Below are 24865 nucleotides of genomic sequence, written 5' to 3'. Positions count from 1 at the left end.
CCAGCCAGGCCAGCCAGCCAGCGCGCGGCCAGCCCGGCGGCGGCAACGACCACCAAGACCGGCGGCCGGCCAGCAAAACGTCAGCCACCAGCCTAGCAAATGTCGTGAGCCCAGCAAACACCACGAGCAAAAAAAAAAGGAGAAAAAAAACCCATATATTTTAATTGTTCATTTTTTTAATTAAAAATGAAATGGGCGGCCAGCCCAGCAGGCGACCGCCCAGCGGTGGCGGCCAAACTCGGCCCTAAGGACACTCCCCACGGGCGGGCGGCCACGCCCGAAGCGGCGAGGGCCGGCCGCCCGTTATTGTTTTATTTTATTTTTTTTTGAAAAAAAAAAATAAAACACACAAAACAACGGCACACCCCACGAAACAAACCCAACACGGCCGTAGTGCCTGTTTTCCACGAAAGAGACCCACCACACACGGCCGTAGCGTCGCGTGCTAAGAGAGAGACAAATCCCACGACCGTAGTGCCGAGTCCTTTGAGAGAGAGCCGTTCTATGGCCGTTGTGCCTAGTGAACACGTCTATGGCCGTAGCACCTCGAAAGTAGCACATGTGGTGATCACACATTTGGTTCAGAGAGACTAAATTTAAGCTGAGCATAGACTTAGTATTGACCATCAAAGTCACCTATTTTGGCTATAGTGTAAATCTAAAACTGCGGTGTGTTTTACTTGGGCTAATACTTGGGCTAAGAGGACCGGAAATGGCTTCAGTTGTGCCCAAATTATTGTTGTTTATCATTGTTAATGTTTGTCATATGGTTCTTTCATTGTTTACCGTGTAATTTTCATTTCGCACAAGTTTGTCATATGGTTTTTTGTCCAACCGGCCATGGGTGATGACTCACCGCCGCTTGACTACAGTCCTGATTTCTCATTTAATCCTACACCGCAGGGCATGAGTCCCCAGCAGTTATATGGTTTTCTCTCGTCCATGACTCTAGAGCAGAGAGCCATGGCTCAGAGCAGAGAGCCATGGCTCAGAGTTATTGGGGTTCTGGAGCAGGGACATCTGCCTCACCATCTGGCTTCGCGACGCCAATTCCCACACCCGTAGGTACGACAGCAGCTCCCACACCTCATACCACACAGCCTTCCACTCCTCTTACAGCTCGATCTACCACCTCTTCACATAGACGTCGCTCACGTAGTAGGTCTTCAGGGGGAGGTTGTTGTGGTGGTAGTGCCACAGATGCTGTGACACCACCACCATGTGAGCGTCGTCCTTCGCTCTCATCTGTTGATAGCACACCCATAGGTTCACCTTCCACTCCCTGGGGTGCACATGACCATGACAACAGCAAGATATACACAATTAGGGATGGGGCACCAATAATGAATAGTGCAAGGAAGGCAATGAAGACACGCATTCGACAATTGTGCACTATACAGTTTCACAACTCTGTCACATGACTAAATGGGATCAGCAAGATAAGGAGAAGAAAAATTATATAAATACAAAGATAAAGCAAGAGTTTCAGCCATCTGACCCTATGAACGTCGTCTCTAATGAGTGGATATAGTGTACAGCTCGCATTTTGATGGGGCATCGTAGGTCAGAGGTGAGGGATGCATTTAGAGAGGAGAAAGAGAAACTTGTTTGGCTAGATGACAGGGAGTGGGAAGCCATTGCTCAGGAGCTCACAGAGACACCAGAGAGGTTTCAACAACAAAGAGAGGCGGCAAGGGCAAGACTCCAAACAGTAGGGGCTTCTCATCTTGGGAGTGGTGGTTACGAAACCATGCGCCATGAATTTGTAAGTATTTGTAGCAATTTTATTTATCTAAATGTATGTATGTGGGCTAAATGTTGATTTCTAAAAGTTGTAATTGTTAATCGTTTGTGTAGGAGTTGGCCATGAATCGCCCACCAAGTAGGCGAGAGGAGAAGTACGCTCACAAACATGGCCTTGTGGACTTATTTGAGATGCTTGAAGAAGAAGGAGAGACTATCAATTGGGAGGCATTACCATGATGTAAGATGACCTTCAAACTATTGGTATATGATCAAAAGATTCTTGAGTATTAATGTTTAATTTAATTTCTTGTTTATCTGAAAAATAAAAAAATGAGCACGGTTGTCTTTTGTGCTCTATTTTAGACAGAATGGTGATGTCTGTTTACTGCTGTTGAGTCATGTTCATTGCAGGCACCCAGGCAACAGCCAGGCAACACTATTATGTCTAAAAAAAATTTCTGCTATAGCGTCGGTATATTCCCCGGTATAGACGCCGGTATAGTTGCCGGTATATGTGCTGGTATACAGGCCGGTATACATGCCGGTATTGTCCTTGGTATAGACGCCGGTGAAACGTCGGTATAGACACAGGTATAGACCGCGGTATAAGTGCCGGTGTAGAAGCCGGTATAGGCACCGGTGTAACGTCGGTATAGGCACCGGTGTAACGTCGGTATAGACACCGGTATAGGCACCGGTATTTTTCCCCGACGCTTATACCGACGTCGTCATTCTGGCGCAGATACCGGCGTTTATACCGATGACGGGGTTTTTTTAGACCCCGTTCAATGACGTCGGTATAAGCGCCGGTATTAGGCTACCATGTAGTAGTGAAAGGACCTAAGCCAAAGGCTCCAGGATCTAAGCCAAGAGCTCTGATACCAATTGGAATGGAGTGAATCATAAAGCTCATATTAGGGACAAATCATCATGGATTAATACAAGATTAAGGATAATCTCATACAATGGCCATGATGCCTAAGTGAGTTAACCTCCCACCAAGAGGATGGAAACACCCTTCTATAGGCCTAGGTTGAAAGCCACCATGAGGCTCCAAGAGTCATGAGATGACCAATATCAAAAGATATCAAAAAGTATAATGATCAAAAAGGTACAATGTCCATCATCCCTATACCTCATATAGGTTTCCCTAGAGGTACACATGCAAATGTCCTTAAAAGACAAATTTAGGAATTTTGGGAATTATTCGAGTCCCATTTCTTATAGGATTGGTTGGAAACTCGGTATTTTTGTGTAGTTTGAGCTAACATCTATTTGTTGGTGCACTCTTTGTGCCAATAGATTATATCTTGACACAACTATTTGGCGTATTTGTTTGTAGTTGTATAGATACATACGTGACACTAAACTTAATTGAGATTATACAACACCTTTCATATGAAGAAGATAATGTTAAATACTATCTCCACTTTGAGAGATTAAAGTAAAAACATGGGGTTTATTTAATTTGCCAAAAGAATTCTAAATATCATTATAAAAAGGAACCTTAAAAATGAGAGATCTCTAAAGGGTGTGGTGTTAGAAACAACAAAACAAAAAGTAAATCTCAATGACAGTAACAATATGCTAAGTTTACGATTGATCCACAGATAAAAACCCATCTTAGACACTATATCAAGATTATAAATCATGATATATATGCTCAAATTTGAGGGACATTGAAGTAAAAACATGGGATGATAATGCCAAAGAACACTTGTTACATTCAATGAGATTGTTACATTCAAGTTTACAATTTATCCGAAGACAAAAATCCTTCGTCAAGATAATAATTGAGTACAAATTGTATCTCAAACATAGCGTTTTCTCATGTATTGCTCCAATACATACAAAGTTTCTCTATCATAAGCTGCTTCATTTACTAAAGAGTTGCAAGTATACTCCCGTTTGTTCTTTGCATAAATCCAACCAAGTAACCATGCGCTGATTGTTGTCTCCAAAAAACTTTGAAGCTCCTCTATATTTTGATTCCACATCTTTGGAAAAATCAAGTAGGTTCCGGGCATATTCCACATTACATTGTAGAGGGTATCATCAAAAATTAGTGTGTTATTTCCATCCAGGTCATGAAAAATTCTCCATGCTACATCTAAGTTTTTGTGGTATACAAATCGATATCCAATAAGAAGATCCGTCTTTTGACATGCTGCATGCCCTGCTACGACCTTAAACTTTTGATGGTGCCGAGGAAAGCACAACTCAAGAATGCGTCGAGTCCTTTGTAGTCTATTAGTACTCCAGATCCATACCTCAAACCATTGCATACAAAAATCAAGGAAAGTGAATGCATCTTTGCGAATCAAATGCCAAACACTTGTATTCTCTTCCACAAGATGCATATGTTTGGCCCAGTCTGGACATACATCACCATGTTGCATCTCAATGGTCTTAAGTAAAACACCATTGAGTTCAAGTATCAATACTCTTCTTTGTTTCCTTATTGTATCTAAGGGTGGTGGAACTCTTTTGCCTCTAGGTACATAAGTCACCAATGATTGATTGGTGCCACCTCAATAGTAAGTTTTCTGTACACTTGAAATCAAAGCTATATGCTTCAACATATCCTGTTGAAAACAAAATGTATATTATGTGCCAACAACATAAATTCATCCATGATATGGATGGTCTTAAACCTTCATAGACAAATGCTCCAATACCTCATTAGTTCAACCAAAAAAATAAAAGAGCGAGTATATTGTCAATGCTAAATTTCATCAAATTTATTGAATATGATGTATAAAAGATTTTCACTATTGAGATAATTGAGTCTATCCAAATTAAATTATTATGATATTCATAGCCTTACACCTTGACAAGGCAATATATTCAATAAAAAACAAACACATCTTTATTGCAATCGAATTGCAAATATTGACAAAAGAGATAATCAAATGACAGTAAGTTTGAAGGCATTTGATTTCTTGATACAATAGTGTAAAGATTTGGCTCGTACAATCCAAAAATTAAACCCATCTAAGTACATTGTTTTGGCCAAAGCTTAAGTCTATCTTATGGGCTTTTAGGTACAAAATGGCTCCAAACATTCTGCACCCAACAAGTCTTGATGTTTGTACAGATCTCATACTTCAAACTGCACGTTTAGACCTCAGAAATGGTTTCCTTCGACCTGCACAGCAATAACTAGTTTGGGTTAGGTTGGAATCTGATTATACTGTCACTCAATGTTTAATGAAACCAGACATTATCCTACCCATAAGCTCAAGTAAGCCTTTTGTAGCCTTGATATGTATGCTTTTGCTGCAACTCCACTTATGAGATGACCACGATCATATCCCAAGCGAGTAGCATAAGCAATAGTGTGTTGATCACTCAAAATCCTTCTTTTGTAGCACACTTTTAACAAGCTTAGCTGGTCTTTGGATAGTAATGGTACTCCAGCTTTGGATGCCAACATTGCTAGATCCTTGCTTATAGATTCTACTTCTCTTTTTTCCCCTCTTGATTGGACATACTTTAGCTTATCACCATATAATGGTAAGTGTGAAGATGCAGAAGATGAGTTTTCCACTTCTTCTCGCAAAAATAGGGAGGTGAATTGGAGCCATTCTTCCAGTACATCTTGAAAATCGATAAATAAATTATGGCCATGTGTGATAGGAGATTGACCTAGTCGATTAAGCAAAATAATAGACCTAATGTCATTTGTATTATTTAGATTTAAAAGGTAGGGTAGAAGGTCATTGCACAGTACGTAGTCGTGCCCTCCTTGAAAACTTTCAGGGAAGAGACAGTTGTCTTTTGGATTAACACATCCCTTGAAAGGGCTATCATCAATAAGCAATGTATTCTTCTTATTGCAAATATCTTGGAACTGATTCCAAACCTTGAGTAAAGGTTTAAACATAGCCTCAACAGTAGGCTTATCTGGCCTATACACTTTTCGAAGATTATGGATATAACATTCTTCTTGTCCCCACACCATAAAGAAATGATATTTCTTATGTGCATACTGTTCAAGAGTGTTTACATAGGCACAAACATTCTTGTGTAGCATGGTGGACCAAATACCAACATGAAAGTACTGGCAAATCTCATCCAAAAATTCAAAACACCCGGGGCGAATAACAACTGTGGTGCGACCAATATCAATTCGAATACAATTTGTTTGTGGATGCCTCTTCTCTTCCTTGTTGAGTAAAACTCCATTAAGATCAAGTATAAGTGCATGTTTCTTTATGGTGATTGCACGAGGAATATTTTCTGCATACAATACAGAAGAATGATAACACTTTAATGTGTTTACATACTTAACAATATTAAAACAAGTGATCCTATATTATCAATGAGAGCTAATTACAACAAAACATCCACAAGTTTACTTTCGTTTCATGCTCCCATATTCATCTATGACGATGGCTCCTAGACGTGATTGCATTTCCCTATTGATTGGTGAAGATTGAAATACTAATCTATCTCCATCTCTCTCAAAAGAATATAAACTTCCTAGGGGCCTACTCTTTTGTGTATCGGAACGTAGCTCCTCAACACGTTGCTCTATTTCTTGCGTACTTAACTTGTGATTGTTAGAAGCAGCTATACCTACCCTTGTTTAGAGTCTCAACCTCCATTAACTCGTCCTCAGACGCATCTATCTCCTTTGAACCACTTGCTGGTTTTGTCCTTTGCCTCTTTAAAGAGATTTCCTGAACCTTTGTAGAGTGCTTTGCCTTTCTCTTCTTTGCAAGTGCTTGCTCCTCTTCTTGCACCTAAGAGCCTGCTATGTCTTCAGCTGCTATTGTGCTTACATCAAGGACTTTTATTTTGTCACCCTCCTTTTTATGTTTTGAAGAAGTTGCACCAGCATTTGTAGATGCTTCAAGTGCACTCTTCACTATGGCCCTGCCTTTTTTCTCCACAATTTTCCTAACTTGAGTGGTTATTGTCTCCTTTTCAGGTATGGACTTTTTTCATGAATCCAAAGCCTTCTTTGCATGCCTCACTGCTTTCACCAGGTCCTCCACATTATCCACCCCTGAGTCTTCTTGATTGGAAAAGTCAATGATCTTCAATCCTAACTTTACAATACAATTGTCCTTTCCTAGTTTACTGCCAGTCATGTCTGCTGGGTGAAAAGTTTCCAATGATAAGCAAAACTTATTTGCTTTTGTAGTTTCTCCTTCTGGCAATACAGTGCATGTGAAGCATGGATTTGCTCTTGCATCCACATCATCCTTAGCACCTACCACAATCCCCATATCTCCATATGATGTATCACCTTGAGACAAAAACAAATGGAGGACTCCTTTGAAGTTTGCACTAGCATCGTAGCTATCCACAAACCATTTTACTCCTTCTTTGTTACTCAATTCGAAGGTTTTATCCACCTTAATTCTAGGAGTGACACTTTTAGCTTGAGTTGTTGTTTCGAGAGCATCCAGAGTAAAGATTGGTGCACCATGTGGTTGCGAGGTAGCGGGCGCTCTGCTAGCTTCCATTCCTGTGAAGCAAAAAAAAAAGTTTCAAAACCTTAGAAAAAAATGGATTTAAATGCTACATATCAAATCAAAACCTATCAAACTTAAAAAACTTAATGCATGCTACAAAAAGTTATCTTGAATAGCAAGAGCCTCTCTTGCATTTACTTAATCTATACAGAAGCTCGACTTGGAGCCTAGATTCAAGTTGTGCACTCATATGCTAGGGGTACGCTAGCATAGAGAGAGAGACAAGGCTCAAACTCAAGTTTGAGCCTTAAGGCGAAGTTCCATGTATGGGAGACTTGAACTTAAGTTGGAGTCTTAAGAGGCCAGAGTACAGTAGCATGGAGAACAAAGGCTCAATCTGAAGTTCGAGCCTTAAGGCCAGTGTACACTAGCATCGAGAGCCAAGGCTCCAACTCTAGTTCGAGCCTTAAAGCCGGTGTACACTAGCATGGAGAACAAAGGCCCCAACTCAAGTTCGAGCCTTAAGGCCGAGGTGCACTAGCATGGAGAGCAAAGGCTCAAACTTAAGTTCAAGCCTTAAGGGGCCGGGGTGCATTAGCATGGAGAGCAAAGGCTCAATCTAAAGTTCGAGCCTTAAGGGACCGGGATGCACTAGCATGGAGAGCAAAGGCTCAAACTGGAGTTCGATCCTTAAGGGACCGGGATGCACTAGCATGGAGAGCAAAGGCTCAATCTGAAGTTCGAGCCTTAAGGGGCCGGGGTGCACTAGCATGGAGAGCAAAGGCTCAAACTCAAGTTCGAGCCTTAAATCCAAAGTACACTAGCATGGAGAACAAAGGCTCAATCTGGGGTGCGCAGCCTTAAGGGGCCGGGGTGCATTAGCATGGAGAGCAAAGGCTCAATCTAAAGTTCGAGCCTTAAGGGACCGGGATGCACTAGCATGGAGAGCAAAGGCTCAAACTGGAGTTCGATCCTTAAGGGACCGGGATGCACTAGCATGGAGAGCAAAGGCTCAATCTGAAGTTCGAGCCTTAAGGGGCCGGGGTGCACTAGCATGGAGAGCAAAGGCTCAAACTCAAGTTCGAGCCTTAAATCCAAAGTACACTAGCATGGAGAACAAAGGCTCAATCTGGGGTGCGCAGCCTTAAGGGGCCGGGGTGCACTAGCATGGAGAGCAAAGGCTCAAACTAAAGTTCGAGCCTTAAAGCCAGAGTACACTAGCATGGAGAACAAAGGCTCAATCTGAAGTTTGAGGCTTAAGGCCAGTGAACACTAGCATCGAGAGCCAAGGCTCCAACTCAAGTTCGAGCCTTAAGGCCCGTGTACACTAGCATCGAGAGCCAAGGCTCCAACTCAAGTTCGAGCCTTAAGGCTGGCGAGAGCCAAGGCTCCAACTCAAGTTCGAGCCTTAAGGCTGGGGAGAGCCAAGGCTCCAACTCAAGTTCGAGCCTTAAGGCCGGTGTACACTAGCATCGAGAGCCAAGGCTCCAACTCAAGTTCGAGCCTTAAGGCCAGTGTACACTAGCATCGAGAGCCAAGGCTCCAACTCAAGTTCGAGCCTTAAGGCTGGGGAGAGCCAAGGCTCCAACTCAAGTTCGAGCCTTAAGGCCGGTGTACACTAGCATCGAGAGCCAAGGCTCCAACTCAAGTTCGAGCCTTAAGGCTGGCGAGAGCCAAGGCTCCAACTCAAGTTCGAGCCTTAAGGCCGGTGTACACTAGCATCGAGAGCCAAGCCTCCAACTCAAGTTCGAGCCTTAAGGCCGGTGTACACTAGCATCGAGAGCCAAGGCTCCAACTCAAGTTCGAGCCTTAAGGCCGGTGTACACTAGCATCGAGAGCCAAGGCTCCAACTCAAGTTCGAGCCTTAAGGCTGGGGAGAGCCAAGGCTCCAACTCAAGTTCGAGCCTTAAGGCCCGGTGTACACTAGCATCGAGAGCCAAGGCTCCAACTCAAGTTCGAGCCTTAAGGCTGGCGAGAGCCAAGGCTCCAACTCAAGCTCGAGCCTTAGCATCGAGAGCCAAGGCTCCAACTCAAGTTCGAGCCTTAAGGCTGGGGAGAGCCAAGGCTCCAACTCAAGTTCGAGCCTTAAGGCCGGTGTACACTAGCATCGAGAGCCAAGGCTCCAACTCAAGTTTGAGCCTTAAGGCTGGGGAGAGCCAAGACTCCAACTCAAGTTCGAGCCTTAAGGCCGGTGTACACTAGCATCGAGAGCCAAGGCTCCAACTCAAGTTCGAGCCTTAAGGCCCCGGTGTACACTAGCATCGAGAGCCAAGTCTCCAACTCAAGTTCGAGCCTTAAGGATGAGGAGAGCCAAGGCTCCAACTCAAGTTCGAGCCTTAAGGCTGGCGAGAGCCAAGGCTCCAACTCAAGTTCGAGCCTTAAGGCCGGTGTACACTAGCATCGAGAGCCAAGGCTCCAACTGAAGTTCGAGCCTTAAGGCTGGGGAGAGCCAAGGCTCCAACTCAAGTTCGAGCCTTAAGTCCGCCGGTGTACACTAGCATCGAGAGCCAAGGCTCCAACTCAAGTTCGAGCCTTAAGGCTGGCGAGAGCCAAGGCTCCAACTCAAGTTTGAGCCTTAAGGCCGGTGTACACTAGCATCGAGAGCCAAGTCTCCAACTCAAGTTCGAGCCTTAAGGCCGGTGTACACTAGCATCGAGAGCCAAGGCTCCAACTCAAGTTTGAGCCTTAAGGCTGGCGAGAGCCAAGGCTCCAACTCAAGTTCGAGCCTTAAGGCCGGTGTACACTAGCATCGAGAGCCAAGGCTCCAACTCAAGTTCGAGCCTTAAGGCTGGGGAGAGCCAAGGCTCCAACTCAAGTTCGAGCCTTAAGGCCGGTGTACACTAGCATCGAGAGCCAAGGCTCCAACTCAAGTTCGAGCCTTAAGGCTGGCGAGAGCCAAGGCTCCAACTCAAGTTCGAGCCTTAAGGCCGGTGTACACTAGCATCGAGAGCCAAGGCTCCAACTCAAGTTCGAGCCTTAAGGCTGGGGAGAGCCAAGGCTCCAACTCAAGTTCGAGCCTTAAGGCCCGTGTACACTAGCATCGAGAGCCAAGGCTCCAACTCAAGTTCGAGCCTTAAGGCTGGGGAGAGCCAAGGCTCCAACTCAAGTTCGAGCCTTAAGGCCGGTGTACACTAGCATCGAGAGCCAAGGCTCCAACTCAAGTTCGAGCCTTAAGGCTGGCGAGAGCCAAGGCTCCAACTCAAGTTCGAGCCTTAAGGCCGGTGTACACTAGCATCGAGAGCCAAGGCTCCAACTCAAGTTCGAGCCTTAAGGCCGGTGTACACTAGCATCGAGAGTCAAGGCTCCAACTCAAGTTCGAGCCTTAAGGCTGGCGAGAGCCAAGGCTCCAACTCAAGTTCGAGCCTTAAGGCCGGTGTACACTAGCATCGAGAGCCAAGGCTCCAACTCAAGTTCGAGCCTTAAGGCTGGGGAGAGCCAAGGCTCCAAACTCAAGTTCGAGCCTTAAGGCCGGTGTACACTAGATTGGAGAACAAAGGCTCCAACTCAAGTTCGAGCCTTAAGACTGGGGCGGGGTACACTAGCATGGAGAGCAAAGGCTCAAACTCAAGTTCGAGCCTTAAGGCCGGTGCACTAGTATGGAGAACAAAGTCTCAATCTAGGTCGAGCATTAACACATAAGTTCTATGTAGGGGAGGCTCGAACTTAAGGTGGAGTCTATATCCAAGTTGTGGAGTCTATCTTGGATCAGTTTTACAGGTTCTTGACATATGTGAAGATATAAAAGAGAGCAGCAAGAGGTGGAAACCATCTACGACGAGCAACGATCGACAAATGACACACTTAGTGTGCAATCAAGTAAGCGTTTATATTAGTGTAGACAATCAATTAAAGAAGGACTTACTTGCTGAAGTCTCCGATGTTGCACAGTCTTGATCTTGACGGATGCTTGAGGTATCCGTGGAAAAGAAACCGCTAGAAACGCAGGGCTGCAGAGATTATTGCTGCGAGAGATCTGCTCCAGGGCGCGCTTGAAACGCAGGGCTGGATCTGCTCCAAGGTGCGCTTGAAATGCAGGGCTGCAGAGGGCGCGCTTGAAACGCAGGGCTGCAGAGACACAAGGAGCGGAGAGTATTGCTGCGAGAGATTTGCTCGAGGGTGCGTAGGTTTTTTGTATAGGCGAAACGCGAGGTCGACCGTTTTTTCTTTCTGCGAGGGAAGGCGAAGGCGGGTGCGCAGGTTTTGTTTGCGAGGTCGGTCGATTCTGTTTTTTTGCGATTTTTTTTTCAAGAGAGAAGGCGAAAAAATTTTAGGGGTCGGCGGGGAATTTCGCGGTGCGGGCGGAATTCCGTTGGGGGGAATTTCGAGTTTGAATTTGGGGAGAATTTTTGAATTTGAATTCGATTTCGGCGGCCGTGGGGGGAAACTTTTGAATTTTGAATTTGGGCGGCTAGTCGGCGCGCCGCGACGGAGGAGGGGGGGCTGGTTGTGCTGCGCCGCGCGACGCAGGAGGGACTGGTGCGCGCCGGAGGAAGGGGGGTGTGGGCGCCGACGGCGGAGAGGTGAGGAGGGGGGACTGGTGCGCGCCGGAGGAAGGGGGGTGTGGGCGCACGGCGGAGAGGTGAGGCCGGAGGAAGGGGGTGCTGTGCCGGACGGAGGAGGAGTGGGGGCTGTGGGCGCCGACGGCGGAGGAGGGGGGGTGGGTCTGTGCGCCGACGGCGGAGGAGGGGGGGTGGGTCTGTGCGCCGACGCCGGGAGAGGAGGAGTGCGGAGGAAGGGGGGTGGGTCTGTGCGCCGACGCCGGGAGAGGAGGAGGACGTTGACGGAGGAGCGTCGGGACGGCCCGGCAGAAAGGTGGTTTCGGTTTCGGTTTCATTGACCAAGCCCAAGCCCAAGCCCAGGCCCAGGCCCCAGGTCCCAGGTCTTTTGATAATAGTTACTATCACTTTTGGTTATATACTCATCTTCATCCACACCCCACTTGTTCTATGGGATTAGGCTAGTTTCCCTCTCTATTCCTACTTACGTGTGTAATAGACAAGGCTCCAACTCAAGTTCGAGCCTTGAGCTTGAGATTTCTTGTTTTCTTCCCTATTTTTCCCATACACCCAAATATACTTATAAACTATGCGATTAAAAATTCAACTAAAATCTATATAATGCACAATGGCTCATTCCCCAAGCCCAAGCCCAAGCCCAGGTCCCAGGTCTTTTGATTATAGTTACTTTCACTTTTGGTTATATACCCATCTTCACCCACACCCCACTTATTCTATTGGATTATCCTAGCTTCCCTCTCTATTCTTACTTACTTGTGTAATAGACAAGGCTCCAACTCAAGTTCGAGCCTTGAACTTGACCTTGAACTTGAGATTTTTTGTTTTCTTTCCTATTTTTCTCATACACCCAAATATACTTATAAACTATACGATTAAAAATTCAACTAAAATCTATATAATGCACAATGGCTCATTCCCCAAGCCCAAGCCCAGGTCCCAGGTCTTTTGATTATAGTTACTTTCACTTTTGGTTATATACCCATCTTCACCCACACCCCACTTGTTCTATTGGATTATCCTAGCTTCCCTCTCTATTCTTACTTACTTGTGTAATAGACAAGGCTCCAACTCAAGTTCGAGCCTTGACCTTGAACTTGAGATTTTTTGTTTTCTTTCCTATTTTTCTCATACACCCAAATATACTTATAAACTATGCGATTAAAAATTCAACTAAAATCTATATAATGCACAATGGCTCATTCCCCAAGCCCAAGCCCAGGCCCAGGTCCCAGGTCTTTTGATTATAGTTACTTTTACTTTTGGTTATATACCCATCTTCACCCACACCCCACTTGTTCTATTGGATTATCCTAGCTTCCCTCTTAGCAAATTAGCATTGATAGGTGAGATTCAAACTTTGGTTGGAGCCTGAACTCATGTTGAGATTGAATTACATTTATAGTTTTGTGTACTACCGCAAAAACATCGCTTCAGTCTTTCTTATTGAGATTTTGATTTTTTCAGGGATTGGAGGGTCTAAAACAAGGTGCTTCAGTTTTTCTCATTGATGGTTCTGCAAGGAAGGCATGCGGGGTTATTCATTCCATTGATGCATCTCAAACATGTGGTTTTCAATTCATTGGTGAGACATGTGCAGCAATACATGTTCAACAAAGCTTTGATGACACATTTCTCATTCCATTTGCCACAATGGATGCAAGAACAATGTCTCAAGCAGTTGGAAGCATCATCAAATGGCCATTGGTCAACCTTGTTATGGACAGAGACATTACTAATACCAAAGAGGATAATTTTGCGAAACTTCTTGTTGATCAAGAAGATCACTTTATAGATAGGGAGAGCTGGAAAGAGAAAAGTGTCATCCTCTAGGATGACAACAGATCTACAAAACTTGGCAATGGAGTAGTATTGCTGGTCCACCCATACGAGGCTATAAATTGTAGAGAACTAGGGGAGAGTAGCTTGGGTGTCATTGTAGAAGGATCTTTGCATCCAAGTTCAACTTGTGTTTCAGGTTTGAATTTGGTTAGTTGGCCGATCAGGCAACTCACATTTGAGAATGGTGAACCATTAGTGAAGGACACAGAATCTTCTTCTATTGATGAGGGTATTCAAGATCACTTCATGCAAAAAAATATTGACAGCCTAAACAATTCAAGTGATGAAAAAGAGGATGATGATGTAGAGGGCAATGATGGCGATAGTTCTGATGACAAACACCATGATGCCATGATCACTGACTATGATATCATTGAAGGGACAAATAAGAAAAGGAGCTATGTCCATAGGGTAAGGGTAATGAAAAATTACGATAAAACCCATGGAGCTGGCAAAAAATGTGATGTTGCAAACATTCACAACGTCGCAACCATTGATTGTTGCGAGAATCGATGTTGTCAAATTGGAGATAGATCCAAAATCATGCAAGCTAGGGTACACTTTTGGGGACAGAGCTATAGTACACGATACACATTTGTACTAGATTGCATGGGCATGGTCTATAGACAAGGTCAAGATGACGAGTGCTTTGAGTTCACATTTGATGGAAAGAAGGTTTGTAGTAAAGCATGGTATGTAATGCATGGCATCGGTAAGTCAACGTTCTATAGGCTCAGAAAGAAGTTCTTGAATGGTGCATGTAATGTCAGTCATGGCAACAGTGGGATAATACGGAAGGGCATGACACATGTTGAGATGGCAAAATCAATCATACAGGGCTTCATAGATAATAATGCCGATCAAATGCCACATAGGTCAAGGACAACTATGCATGGAGCCCGCGAGACCCAACGTGTTCTACCAACAATGTACAAACAGGTGGACATATTGCGTGAAGTGAATGACACACTTGTCTCGTTCGAATACCGGCCACTGTCACAACCATCATTCTCAAGATTGTGGAACACAGAGTTCAAGACAGTTAGTTTATCAAAAACTAGCACCTTCTCAAAATGCGACATTTGTACGGCAATCAAGGTCAAGTTGGAATCAACAAAAAATCAAGAGGAGCGTGCCAGATACATGGCACAAAGAAGGGCACACATGTTGAAACAAATGAGTTGTAGAAATCTATACTATGCTTGGAGGAGCTCTTCCGAAATGAGCCCAAACAGGTATTTGTGTATTATACATGATAAGATGGACCAGAGCAAGACTGCCATACCACAAATTAAACCAGTTCCTAAATCTCTCAATGGGGTTGAGAGGCTTCCAGTATCCTTAACAGGAATGCTCACTCATGGACATGGACAAACAGCTTATGGTCACTTTGTCTTGGGGTTATGGCCAAGTGATCCCAACTTCACAATTTCATCTCTCTCAAAATGTTTAAGAAACTTAGAAAGAGGAGAGCAACACATGTATGGTGACTTGAGCTCACAAAACTCAGATGCTGAACCACGAACAGATCTTTTTGATTGTGTTTTGTCTACTATGGCCCTGTATCAGCATATGGAAGTATTGAAGGAGAGAAATGCATATTGCAAGCAGAGCATTGAGGATGCAGATGCAGAGACAGAAACAAATGTGGATATAGAGGAAAATTGTTCTTCACATATGCAGTCAGTCTTTCATACTAACACACATGTGCAAGATAGGGGCAATGAAAATGCGTCAAGTTTAATGCCATCAAATTCAAGGACATTTTTTAAGAGATTGCCAAGGACGTTTTTGTTGCAACTTGACAATTGTGGTTCTAAAAATAAGAACCGTTATGTATTTGCCTATCTATCCCTATTGGTTGCACGAGGAGTGTTTGACATGGTGCAGCTTGGTTTTCTTATGGTTGGTCATACTCATGAAGATATTGATGCATTGTTCAGTCGCTTCTCTGAGAAGTTAAGGAAACAAACCATTTTCACATTTCCACATTTGATGAAGATCTTTAATGAGTGTGTTAGCATGCATCCAGCACCCTTTCTCCTACAAAAGGTGGCAGACTTCAAAGGCTTTGTCAAGGGATGCTTACATGATGGAGCCGATAGCTTGATTGGACATTCAAAGCCATTGCAATTCAGGTTTTATATGAGTGATGGAATACCTTTGATGCAATACAAAGTACATCCCAAAAATGTTGATTGGTTACCAGAAAGCGGTATAGAGTTATGGAAGAGAAATGACCAGGGAGGACCCAAGCTTCCTGAAGGTTTTCCAAAAGTATTGCCACCCTTTGAGTATGTTAAGGAAAATGAGAAGGTTGTGGAGGGCTTAAAAAAACATGTCAATTGGTGGAAAGAGCACTTGCAAGAGAAAGGAGACCAAAGTGATTATGCTAAGTGGATCAATCCGGTCCTTGCCTATTGGGAGAATCTTATGCTAAACATGCAAACCCCTAGTGCAAGGGAAGACATTGGATTTTATGACTTTTGGCCAAGGAGTGTATGCGAAAAAGCTGAGCCTCTTAACCTTCAAGTGGAGGATAATGTAGATGAAGGGTTTGATGTAAATGAGGACCATTATTGTGGTCCAATGCACAACAAACCTGCTGAAGAGTTCAACCCGACTCTTGATGTGTCTAAAGGAGATTTTGCGCTTGTACAACCTTGTGATGCAAATTACCCAATATGTTTGGGAGTGACAACAAGTGATGTTGATCAAAACAACAACTCGATAAACTACCTACAAGTTCAGATACAATATTGGGCACCAATTTCAAAGAAGAAGAATGCAAGTGATGTGGAGGTTTATAAGGATTGCTGGAACAAGTATTGGCGAGAGAACAGAAATGATCCTCAGCGCTGGGAAGATACTAGCTGCATCATTTAGGCATGGAAGCCCAAGGGTGGACGACTTCCAGAGAAAATCAAGATTCCAAAGGCTATAATACTGAAGGCCAAACAGAATCAATTGAATCAACATGTCAGTGCAGTTGAGCAAGAATGATTTGTTAGCATATGGGCAACTAGCTTCGTAATCTTTTAGCAATGTTGTATGAAGCTACCAAACTCATAGTTCGATCATTATTCAGATTGTAAGGCTTTCTTAAGCTTTTAGATTTATGGTTCACCCATTGTTCAAGAAATTTGATTCAATACAGATGGTGATCTTTTTAATTCTATCACCTAGACTTTCTTACAACTTAAAGTTACATTGAATGTCCTTTCTTTGTTAAAGTTTTTGTGTTTGATGGTCAACTGGAGGCTATGTGATATAACAAGCTTAATTCCTGGTGTGCATGTGTGTGTGTGTGTGTGCAGGCACATTTACATCCCACCACCAACATCATATACACTTGTTACAAATGTACAATAGTATATAAATCATATCGCATTATTCAAATGCTTGTTGAGAACATCCAATAATAAATCTTGCATATCGTACAGTAAACATTGTATTGGATCTAACAACAAAGAATGCTTGTTGAGAACATCCAATAATAAATCTTGCATATCGCACAGTAAACATTGTATTGGATCTAACAAAGAATTATCCCAAAATTGTGCATATTTTCCAAAATTCCAAAATTTGAGTTTTAAGCCCAAGTGCCTAGGCCCTATTTCCCGATGTGCATGTGTACCCAAACCTACTACTTCATTACAAGGCAACTACACGAATGCAAGCTAGCACTTAAGAATACCCACCTCCCATTTTCATCAATAAGAGATGTCTATGTTGAGCTTGGCACTCCCCGTTGTTGCAAGACTATGCTCCACCGCACAAAGACAATAGCTCACTTTCATTCTCTCACTAGAAAGACATGGGAAGACCAAGAGGGAAAGAGGAGAAAACTCTCACACACACACACACACTCTCACAAGCAATGCACTATTAAAAGGACAAAAAGATAGGATAGAGAGCTAGAGCACAAGGAGCAAGAGCACACTCTCAATCAACCCTCAAGGGAATGTATCTTTCTCATTAGAGAAATTCACTTATATACAAGGGAGACATAAGTTTGGGCATCCACACATTGTCCAGGCTAGTCTAAGCACACGTTGAGTGGATGTCAACTCTTTCACTTGGCTCGATAATCCATTAAGTACATCATTAAGAGCAATTATGCATGAAATATAATGATTAAAATAACTTATTAATTCCCACTTAGTCAGACAACACATAAGTGAGGGTGAATAAGGATCTTTTAGGTGGTGCCCATTATGTGTGTACATCCTCTTGTGACTTTGCACTACTTGTTCATGCTCCTCTGGCTTGTTGTAGATGTCTAATCTCCACTTGTGACCAACGCACACTTCCACTAAGTTGACATAGATGCACGTGTGAACGTTGTTGATACATGTCGATGTTCATGATAACCTTGAGGTAACATCCCCCCCTCATTATTGTAGGTCCATCCTCAAATCTAGGGAACTAATGGTTGTGGTGTAAGTCTTGAGTGGAAAATAATTTGAGAGGTTTTTGGTGGCAAAGTTATCAGACATGTCATTTTTTGGTGAGGCTAGTGTTGTGTGATTAGAAATTTGATGTTGAGGGTGCATATGTAGGTGCAAATATTGTTTACTTTCTCTTGTTGTGGATTCGTATGATTTTGGATGTTATGATTTTGGTTATGGATTTCAATAATTATTACAGAGGTGCATCAAGATTTTTCTCTCTGATAGGAGATAAAATATCAAATAGAGCCCCCCATCCGCAATTGTGGGCATGGATGCGTACGCCTAATTGTATTTTAATCCTCTTGCATACATAATAACTTCCTTTGGAGTTAGACCCACACGCAATAATCCTTGTAAAATATCCTCTTCTTGCCTTGGGTTGACTACTAAATTTGTTTGATGTATAGCCATCCTGTGGGCTGTACAGCAAATTGCAAAACAATTCTCAAGAGAAAGAAAGTCCTCACTATATCACATAAATAAAAAATAATATTAGTCATCCAAGACTTGCAATATCCGCAATCAAGTGAGGATTGCCCAACCTAGGCTCTAATACGAACTAAAACATACCCATATTCTATTCCATGATCTATGCACAAAATTTCTCAAGATTTAGAGAAAAATCCCACACGCAATAATCCTTGTAAAAGATCCTCTTCTTGCCTTGGGTTGACTACTAAATTTGTTTGATGTATAGCCATCCTGTGGGCTGTACAGCAAATTGCAAAACAATTCTCAAGAGAAAGAAAGTCCTCACTGTATTACAAAAATAAAAAATAATATTAGTCATCCAAGACCTGCAATATCCGCAATCAAGTGAGGATTGCCCAACCTAGGCTCTAATACGAACTAAAACATACCCATATTCTATTCCATGATCTATGCACAAAATTTCTCAAGATTTAGAGAAAAATCACATCATACATCAAAAAATGAAGATATTTTCAATAAATAAGAATTAGTATATTATCATGCACAAAAAAGGATAAAGATAGAAATCCCTTCTAAAAACACAATCTTAAACTGAAAGTGGTGTCAGATTCATTTCATGCGAATACCGGCCACCCCGTGCAGAATCTCCAAATTATCTGAACACGAACTTTCTTCTTCTTGTTATGAACTAACTTTCTTTAATACGTCTCTTTGACAAATAAAGTTTCTACTCCCTCATACGAGGTCGTTACTAAAAATTAAGGTCAATTTGGTGTCCGGGCCCTGTTGTTACGGGCACCCGTTTGTGGTTATATTTACTATGTAAATCCCCATATGAGTTTCCTCTAAACTAATCAGTATGTCCCTCTTATAAATTATCTAACATGGTTAAGTATAGAATAGAAATTGCTTAGAAATGACACCACAAAACATGCATAAAAAGCCGTAAATTTGACCAAAAATGTACATCTCTAAAATTTCTAAATTTGTGACCAAACTTTATCTTTGTCCTCTAAGTATTTTCCACTTTTCAACATTAAATGTAAATGCTAAAAATAGCCGAGTAAAATGGACCCAAAAATATGTACATGTGAGTACGTTACACAAGTTCGTCCATTGAAAAGGTCCCCACAACATGTTGGGGAGAGTAGAGGTGAGTGGTTCCCTCTTTGCTAGCACTTAGTCTTAACAATGTGAGAGTGCATGTGTCATTTTATTTCTCCGTATACCTCGCCATTGATGCTAGTGAGAGTGTGAGGGTGTGTGAAAAGAGAGGGCTATTATCTTGATGCTAGTGAGAGTGTGAGGGTGTGTGAAAAGAGAGGGCTATTATCTTGATGTTACCTTGGAGATCTTCAAGCCATGGGAGTCCAAAGCTCAACATAGATATCTCACATGGTGACAACACTTCTCATGTGCTAGCTTGCTACAACAAGGCGTATAAGCATCCTAGATCCCCATGATAAGAGAAAGGTAAGTGCACTCCATTTGGTTAGTCTTGTGCTAGTGGTGCTTTTAAACTTTTCAAGGAGAAAATTAAGTAGTTTCTAAATCAAGGTGTTTCATTCTAATGTGTGGATCTTCGGGATCATGAGAAACATGTCCAAGAGGTACTTGGAATCTTAAAGGAGGCACAAACTCTTCTCCAAAAAGAGTAAATGTATCTTCTTCTAGGATATGATTGAGTAGTTGGGCTTCATTCTGGCCCTCCTTGTGACCAAGGTTGGGATTTCAACTGACTCCTAAGGTCTAGGCACTTGTAGAATGGGAATTTTTTTTGAAGTGGATACTGATGAAGTAGCCTTCACGTAACAGAAGAGATGAGGAGCCGCAATACGAACAACGTGACGGATAAGGCCTGCACTGAGAAGCTGAGGAAATCTCAAGATGATTGTTGTGATGTGAGAGTAGCCGTTGAAGTGGATAGCTTCTACTCCATGTCCTGGCAGCCTCGCCAGCATCACCAAATTAGCCCCTCCGGCCATCACCAACACCAGTGCACTGCATTCATGAATGAATACCCACCAATATAGGGTGTAATTGCCAAGGCAGCAGCAACTCTAGTATACAGGTTTTGTTTCTAAAGAAACCCAATTGTCCTTTCTTTTCTCCAATCATATCCGAGCAGCGATCCCCTGGTGATTCGTTGGGCTATTTGAAGTGCTTTTCAATATTAGGTTTTCAACGAATCACGAGGGAATGGATGCTCGGATATGATTGGAGAAAACAAAGGACAAATGGGTTTCTTTTGAAACAATACCTGCATCTTGACATTTAGCTCGAGTTTTCTTAAACATCTAACTTCACAAAAATTAAAGTTGCTCTCCAGAGGATGTTGAATCAATATAAATCGCCACCTTCTCTATGAGAAATCTAGGAAAAATAGAAGTACAAGAGGCTCCAAGTGCAAGTAGTACAAGTTTTACTACTTTCAAAAAGTCTGGCTTGACCGTGATATTGGACTTAAATGGACTGTCGCTACAACATTACATGTTTAATTCACCAGCAGATACTTCCTAGAGGTATGATGAAAATAATAATATGATTCTTTGATGTGGGTGTATGAAGTTCTTGAACACCTTGGTGTAGAGGTTCAATGTATGCATTTGGTTAACTGCAATAATGGAGCATAATGTTACGAGTATAGTCAGAGTCTTGGAGACTCATGCTATGCGAGAACTACCTTTTTTTGCTATTTCGAGCCAGATCAGATGCTATACTTATCGTAAAAATAAACTATCAAGCCAAGCAATCTGAGTGTAGAGGCAATGTTCAAACCCTTGGCATTCAAATCATTAGAATTCAATTGTGATGCTAGGAGGAGAGTTCTTATTCACAACTCTCCATTCAAGGGTTGTGTTAGTCCCCAAAACAAGTGCATCTCTCAATCAATGTTTGATATTGTGAAACATACTCATGTTCTTTTCTAGGATCTATGCGCAAAATTTCTCAAACTTTACAAAAAAATCACATCAAACTTCAGAAAACGAAGAGATGTTTAATAAACCATAATCATTTAACAATCCAAAGTAGCATAATAATTGCAAATACAAAATCTAAAAAATTAGAGAGAGAAATTTACCAACAAATAAGATCTAGCCAATCTAGGGCTTTTCTCCGACGCGCGTCCAACCAACCTCCACATTGGAAGTCGTGGCTATCCCGAGTATGCCTCTTCTAAATCTCATCCACTATGGATTCTACCAAATGGCTCCCAGAGGGCATAAATCACGTTCTCTATCACGCGTTCCATGTCTAAGGACGACCGGCCCACATCTCGAAATCTCTCTCTCTCTCTATCCTAAAAATCACCTCAAGGCTCTGGAAGAAACCCAAAAACAATAGCCCATGACAATTAGTACATTATCATGCAAGAAAACGATAAAGATAGAAATCCCTTCTAAAAACATGATCTTAAACCAATTTAGAGATGATATGTTTTTTCATTTCGCGAATACCGGTCACCCCATGCAAAATCTCCCAATTATCCAAACACTGACTTTGTTCTTCTTGTGATGAACTAACTTTTTTTAATACGTCTCTCTGATAAATAAAGTTATCTACCCCCTCATATGAGGCCGTTACTTAAAATTAAGGGTCAATTCGGTGCCCGAGAAGGACTTGTTTCGCGTGCCTGTTGCAGTTATATTTACTATGTAAACCCTCATATGAGTTTCCTTTAGGCTAAACTACTCACTATGACCCTTTTATACATTATCTAACATGGTTAAGTATAGAATAGAAATCACTTACAAATGACACCACAAAACATGCATTAAAAGCCCCAAAATTGACCAAAAATTGACATCTCTAAAATTACTAAATTTTTGACCAAACTTAATATTTTATGTCCTCTAAGTATTTCCCACTTTTCAACATTAAATGTATATGCTAAAAAATGCCGAGTCAAATGGGACAAAAAAAATGTGTCCATATGAGTACGTTACCTATTGAATACAAGGATGATAATATTCTCTTAGGACAATTTGTTCCATAATTGGCGATTTTTATATAATGAGATATAGTCCTATTTATCATCCCAATATTTGACATATATTTACTATCAATGGATTTTATGTTGTCGATTTTTAATACAATTTTGCTAGATTTGAGATGACAAGTGTTTTCATATTTTGTTTTCTTTTCTCTGCACCCTACTTTAAGGGGACTCCCTCTTATGGTTGTCTCTATTATTGAAGTGCACTCTACTCTTAGGGGGCTCCCTTCTAAATTTTTAGTGTTATTAGAGTGCACCCTAATCTAAGGGGACTCTACTTGTGTTTGTCTCTATTATTAGAGTTCACCCTGATCTAAGGGTAATCCCTCTTGTGTTTGTCTTTATTATTGGAGTTCACCCTGATCTAAGGGTAATCCCTCTTGTGTTTGTCTCTATTATTAGAGTTCACCCTGATCTAAGGGTAATCCCTCTTGTGTTTGTCTTTATTATTGGAGTATACTCGACTCTAAGGAGACTCCCTTTTGAGTTGTTTCTTGGCGTGTACCTGTTCACTCACGGGAACACGGATTATGGAAGGAGGCCGGAAGCAATTAATGCGAGAGAGTAGGATTGTAGCCATGGGAACATAAAGACGCACATAATTTTTTCATATTTTTGTGCCGAAGTACAATGTAAATCGTTTTAGGCCAATGTGGGTTCTAAATGAGAGTTCTAAGTGTATTAAGCAAGGCTCACTTATGGGGTTGTCCGCCCATGTGTGAAAGAGGTCTAGGGTTAGTGATCTCTATAAAAGAGATGTTAGATAAAGAAAGAGGACGTTTTTGGCCATTCTCATAAGCTATTGAGTGAAGCTCTTGAGCTCTCAAGCTATGGCAACTCTCTAACTCTCTCTCAATTGTACTCTAATGAGCATCAAGCTCCAATGAGTATAGGTCCACTTCATTCTCTTAATCTGTTTTAGCATCATTTAAGTAGATTAATCTATGATTAGTTGAATGCTTCTTTCTTTCTCTTGTGTATGCTGCATGCTTGTAGTGTGTGTGTGTAGTCTCCACTGATGCAAGCTTTTGCCCACTTCATTGGCAATGAGTTATTCATGGATAGACTCTCTCTATGAGCTTGTGGGTTTGTGAATGTTACATTCTATGCTTGCTTAAGCTTGTGGGCTAGTAGATGCACGCTTATGGATTTGCTGGCATTAGGGAAAGCTAAGATTTAATCAATGTTTGAATGGAATTAAGAGATTGCCATGCATTTCTTGTTCTCTTGATTAGTGTAGTGGGTTTAAGGGATTGAGAGATTGATTGAGGTGTTGAATGGTTGAATCGTCAAGTGATGGTTCGTGTATGTGAGCTCTCCCGCAAAGGGATAAGCCTTCATGCACTAATCGGGTCGAGTCCTCGAATTGACATTGTGTTTCTCAACACATTTGTTGATCGGTAGTACTCTATGAGCACTATATTGCACGGTAGAGAGAACCGCTCTACAATGGCGCCACTGCCGGGGAATGAGTGCCTACATTAGTTAAGCACCATACACACACTACCACTCCTTGTTAAGCTCCAATCGATTGTGCAAAACCATTGGATAGGAGAGCAGGCTTTGGGACTAATTGTGGTACTTATTTAAGACTAATCTGTTGTTAAATTCTCTTTATTGTCTTGCAATTTTAGTGCGATTGGCTAGCTACGCCTCTCCCTTGAGGTCAGGACAAGAATTCAACACACGGGAAGGATTGAAGGTAGGCGCTAAACCTGCCAATTTCAAGTTGTGTGCGAAAGAGAGAGGCCTGATTTGCATTTCTGTCATTCTGTTTGAGGATAATTTTTGCTGTTTCAATTTTCTGCATGTTCGTTTTATTTTCTGTTCTTAGCTTAGTTTAGTTTTCTGCATCTTTAATTTTGTGCATTTTAGTTCTCTGTTAAACCTGCACCTGTAGAGAAACTGAAATGTGTACACACACATGAAGATTGAACATTTCGAATTTGGTGCAAATCTCACAGCTGCACACGCATTGAGTTCCCTGCACACGCATTGAATTTGCTGCAAATCTCATAGCTGCACATGCATTGAGTTCACTACACATGCAATTCAAAAAAGAAAATAATAATAATAATAAAAGAAGGCGGTTGTGCATGAATAGCGCACCGCGTGGAGAGACCCACACACCGCATCATAAAGACTGCCACCGCACCGGTTAAAGGGGTGCCAAAAAAAAGAGTCTGGAAAATTTTTCGTTTTCTGCCGTTAAAAAAGGGAGGTTATCTAACTTTTCGAGAGGAGTTAGAAAACACCCATTGTCGAAATTTTGGTCCCGGAACCATTTTCCCATAGTGAGTTTAGTATGGGAAACTGGTAAATGTTAGGCAATTTTTTATCCTGAAAAATACGCTATTTTTTTGGCCTAATGTGTTCGAGGGGGTTCAAAATGGATTCAGGCAAAGTTTGAGCCAACTTGAAAATTTTTGGATTTTTTTTAAGAAAAAAATAAAA

This window comes from Cibotium barometz, chromosome 46 (assembly GCF_041138505.1).
Source record: "Cibotium barometz isolate CiBa-2024 chromosome 46, ASM4113850v1, whole genome shotgun sequence".
Lineage (NCBI taxonomy): Eukaryota > Viridiplantae > Streptophyta > Polypodiopsida > Cyatheales > Cibotiaceae > Cibotium > Cibotium barometz.
The sequence above is the reverse complement of the archived record's forward strand: the minus strand, read 5'-3'. Positions refer to the sequence as shown.